The 5,000-nt window shown below is 52.9% G+C and overlaps 1 non-coding gene across 1 annotated transcript in view; it reads right to left on the bottom strand.

Moving 5' to 3' along the window:
* The window catches only part of LOC126476788 (small subunit ribosomal RNA), a 1,909-nt gene extending 926 nt beyond the window's left edge, over positions 1–983 (bottom strand). The window contains exon 1 of the ribosomal RNA XR_007587233.1: positions 1–983. This exon is cut by the window's left edge and continues 926 nt beyond it. This is a non-coding gene — a ribosomal RNA (small subunit ribosomal RNA).
* Between the last annotated feature and the right edge of the window lie 4,017 nt (positions 984–5,000).

Here is a 5,000-nt window from a genome sequence, read left to right as displayed (position 1 = left end):
CGAATGCCCCCGCCTGTCCCTATTAATCATTACCTCGGGTTCCGAAAACCAACAAAATAGAACCGAGGTCCTATTCCATTATTCCATGCACACAGTATTCAGGCGGGCTTGCCTGCTTTAAGCACTCTAATTTGTTCAAAGTAAACGTGCCGGCCCACCGAGACACTCAATAAAGAGCACCCTGGTAGGATTTCAACGGGGTCCGCCTCGGGACGCACGAGCACGCACGAGGCGGTCGCACGCCTTCGGCTCGCCCCACCGGCAGGACGTCCCACGATACATGCCAGTTAAACACCGACGGGCGGTGAACCAACAGCGTGGGACACAAATCCAACTACGAGCTTTTTAACCGCAACAACTTTAATATACGCTATTGGAGCTGGAATTACCGCGGCTGCTGGCACCAGACTTGCCCTCCAATAGATACTCGTTAAAGGATTTAAAGTGTACTCATTCCGATTACGGGGCCTCGGATGAGTCCCGTATCGTTATTTTTCGTCACTACCTCCCCGTGCCGGGAGTGGGTAATTTGCGCGCCTGCTGCCTTCCTTGGATGTGGTAGCCGTTTCTCAGGCTCCCTCTCCGGAATCGAACCCTGATTCCCCGTTACCCGTTACAACCATGGTAGGCGCAGAACCTACCATCGACAGTTGATAAGGCAGACATTTGAAAGATGCGTCGCCGGTACGAGGACCGTGCGATCAGCCCAAAGTTATTCAGAGTCACCAAGGCAAACGGACCGGACGAGCCGACCGATTGGTTTTGATCTAATAAAAGCGTCCCTTCCATCTCTGGTCGGGACTCTGTTTGCATGTATTAGCTCTAGAATTACCACAGTTATCCAAGTAACGTGGGTACGATCTAAGGAACCATAACTGATTTAATGAGCCATTCGCGGTTTCACCTTAATGCGGCTTGTACTGAGACATGCATGGCTTAATCTTTGAGACAAGCATATGACTACTGGCAGGATCAACCAGGGAGCTGCGTCAACTAGAGCTGAGCAGCCGGCCGCCCGGGAGTGTGTCCCGGGGGCCCGCGCGAACACGCAAGCGTCCGCTCAATTATTCTGCAAACAGGAGGAGGCTGAGCTCCCCTGCACAACACACCTCGAAACCCTCTCAGGTCCCGGCGGCGCGCAGCGCCGTCCTAAGTACTTGGTCGGGTTCGAGAGAGGCGCAATCGCCCGGAGTTAGGCGAGTAGACGCTTTAGGTGCGACCACCCGTGCTCCCAACTGAGCTTGCCGCTGCCGACAGAGGCCCGGGAGCGTGCTGTCGTGGCATTGCCGGCGGGAGACAACACGCGCCACCTACGGTGACCGGCAGCTCCAACGCCAGCGCCACAGAAGGACAAAAGCCCCACTTGGGTGCCGAAGCGAACTCTCCCAGCACAGCGCACGCGCCAACACGTCCGCACAGCTGCGATACAAACCACCTGCGAGAACCGCTGGGGCGACCGAGCAGCAGACGGCGTCGCGGCGCCGAGCGCCGGGCGGCGGCGCATCCTCAGCGCACACAGTCCTCAATCGGACCAGCACACTGCAGATGGCCACCGCGCTTCGCACCGGGCCCGCGAGGACCTACTTTGGCCGCAAGGCGCCGCGAGCAGGGGGCGCCGGCGCGCAGCTGCGCCGCCTGCCGCGTCCGTCGGCCGGCGCGCCTGCCACTGGCCGCCCCCACCAGCCGGCTGTAGCGCGTGCGCCCACGCACCGCGCTGCCAGCACGCCGGGCGGCCCCCCCTCACCGGCCGGGGACGGTCCCACCCAGCCACCGCCGCGTATCGCCTCACACCCAGATCCCCTTTCACGTTCGTGGGCATGGTGGGTCCCCTTTCACGTTCGTGGGCATGGTGGGTATCCATGAAACAACCGGTTAATAGCTCGACCGATCGTCGCCAACACTGATTCACCTCTAGCGAGAACAACCGCACCACAACGGGTTACCAGTTGTTCATTTGCGTAACGTCACCAGCAAACGTAGACGTCCATCGCCATTTGCAACGAGTATTGCATGCCTGTGTCAGGTGTCACAACACACTACGTCTGCCCACATAGACGCAACAACATGTGCACGCCTAGAGAACACGTGGAAGGTAGCCCCCGTACGTATGCGGTGTCCATTGCGCGAACGACTGTCAGCCGGCCTCTGCAGCATGTCGCAGATGTGGAACGCGGTGCAACATGCTATCACAGTGTGTGAGAAGAGACGACTACGTCCGAATACACGCTCCACTACATCAACAGACTGCTCATGCTGATCGCCATCCAGGGCGTCCGTTCCTCCCACACGTCTGAATGGCGTACCACACTGCAATCCAGCTCCTAAAGGGAGACGACACGTAGCTGCGTCCACAATATTTGGACTGTATGGTCCGCCGTTGCTAGGCGCAGTCGTCGTACGGTCACACATGTGCCACGATGTATCATTCAGTACATACGGACCAATGTGCAGCACAGTTTGTGGGTTTTGCGTACATCCGCGGACAGGTGACAGGCCGTACCACAACGTAGGCTGAGTACGTCGGCATGCGAAGGGCATTGAACATGCAAACTTCTCAACGACCAGCTTGCGAAGGCAGGGGGGAAGGGGGGGGCATGTACGTCCTGCTGCTATCCACATTACAGTGTATAGCAGGAGCATGTGGAAAGTCAGCAACACTTGCAAGGTGTTTAACATGACGCGATACACAGGGGACCGGGCAGTGCGAATAGCGAACTATATTGCGAGGGTTGCGGTTAGGCAACACTACACTAATTTAACGAGTTGCATAACAATTACAGAGCAGGTTCAGCGACAACGTGCGTCAGGTTAAGGCGCAATATAGGTTAGGTTGAGGCGCAATATGGGTTACGTTAAGGCACAAATTAGGTTACGTTAAGGCACAAATTAGGTTACGTTAAGGCACAAATTGGGTTACGTTAAGGCACAAATTGGGTTACGTTAAGGCACAAATTGGGTTACGTTAAGGCACAACATGGGTTACGTTAAGGCACAACATGGGTTACGTTAAGGCACAACATGGGTTACGTTAAGGCACAACATGGGTTACGTTAAGGCACAACATGGGTTACGTTAAGGCACAACATGGGTTACGTTAAGGCACAACATGGGTTACGTTAAGGCACAACATGGGTTACGTTAAGGCACAACATGGGTTACGTTAAGGCACAACATGGGTTACGTTAAGGCACAACATGGGTTAGGTTAAGGCACAACATGGGTTAGGTTAAGGCACAACATGGGTTAGGTTAAGGCACAACATGGGTTAGGTTAAGGCACAACGTAAGTTAGGTTAAGGCACAACGTAAGTTAGGTTAAGGCACAACGTAGGTTAGGTTAAGGCACAACGTAGGTTAGGTTAAGGCACAACGTAGGTTAGGTTAAGGCACAACGTAGGTTAGGTTAAGGCACAACGTAGGTTAGGTTAAGGCACAACGTAGGTTAGGTTAAGGCACAACGTAGGTTAGGTTAAGGCACAACGTAGGTTAGGTTAAGGCACAACGTAGGTTAGGTTAAGGCACAACGTAGGTTAGGTTAAGGCACAACGTAGGTTAGGTTAAGGCACAACGTAGGTTAGGTTAAGGCACAACGTAGGTTAGGTTAAGGCACAACGTAGGTTAGGTTAAGGCACAACGTAGGTTAGGTTAAGGCACAACGTAGGTTAGGTTAAGGCACAACGTAGGTTAGGTTAAGGCACAACGTAGGTTAGGTTAAGGCACAACGTAGGTTAGGTTAAGGCACAACGTAGGTTAGGTTAAGGCACAACGTAGGTTAGGTTAAGGCACAACGTAGGTTAGGTTAAGGCACAACGTAGGTTAGGTTAAGGCACAACGTAGGTTAGGTTAAGGCACAACGTAGGTTAGGTTAAGGCACAACGTAGGTTAGGTTAAGGCACAACGTAGGTTAGGTTAAGGCACAACGTAGGTTAGGTTAAGGCACAACGTAGGTTAGGTTAAGGCACAACGTAGGTTAGGTTAAGGCACAACGTAGGTTAGGTTAAGGCACAACGTAGGTTAGGTTAAGGTACAACATAGGTTAGGTTAAGGTACAACATAGGTTAGGTTAAGGTACAACGTAGGTTAGGTTAAGGCGCAATGTCGGTTAGGTTAAGGTACGATATAGCTTAGGTTAAGGTACACATTGTTGTAGGGAAAGGTGTATTTGGGGGGGGGGGCGGCGGCAGGTTCGTTGATAGTGATTATCGTAAGTGCATGCCTGCGGGATCATCCGATTTGTCACGTCAGGATGCACTTGTGGCTCATGACAGGCGGCGCTCCGATTCCAAGGTTGTGGCAGATCTGTGTCTTTCATTCCTGCCATTGTTTGTGTACTGTGACAGGAGGCAGTATGGTGATGTTGGGTGCACCCCTGTGTAGGACATGTGTGGGTGTTCGTGGCTTAGCTGAGCAATGGCGGATGTCGGAAGGGTGGGATATTCTGTTTTCTGGGTGGACCTCCCGGTCTGGTTATGATAGTGTGGATTGTGTAATGTGGCGGAGAGGATGCACCGGATGTTCTTCCATGCTGGTGGTTAGATATTGTGTGTGTGCCTGTTAGAGGCAGAGAGTAGTGTGTGATAGTGTCTGGCTGACGTGTGGTTCTCATTGTGTGCAGAGTCTTTCAGCATGTATAGGGACGGTTGTATATATTATCTGTATTCTGATGGCTCTGCATTTATTACTAATCAGTGCCGTGTATACGGTTACTCTGGTTCCAGTCGAAACTGTTCTATCTCTGTACATTAGTGACACTGCGGCTCCACTATGTTGCTGCCCCTGTCGGCCGTTTCCCCCAGTGTATGGCTAGTGATTATCAGCAATCAGTCTATTAGTCAATACCGGTAGTGTGACGACTTCAAATGTCCGGGATGGGGGAAGCTAAACCCTTCCCGTGGGTCAGGGCCTAGAAAGACTCTTCCCACGCAGGAGGCTCGGACTGTCGTTACTCTTCCGAGAAATATATTTGCCCAGCGTTTTTTGCGACTGCGAGTGCAACGCCAG

The sequence above is a fragment of the Schistocerca serialis genome, chromosome 4, assembly GCF_023864345.2.
Source record: "Schistocerca serialis cubense isolate TAMUIC-IGC-003099 chromosome 4, iqSchSeri2.2, whole genome shotgun sequence".
Classification (NCBI taxonomy): Eukaryota; Metazoa; Arthropoda; class Insecta; order Orthoptera; family Acrididae; genus Schistocerca; species Schistocerca serialis.
The sequence above is the reverse complement of the archived record's forward strand: the minus strand, read 5'-3'. Positions and strand labels throughout refer to the sequence as shown.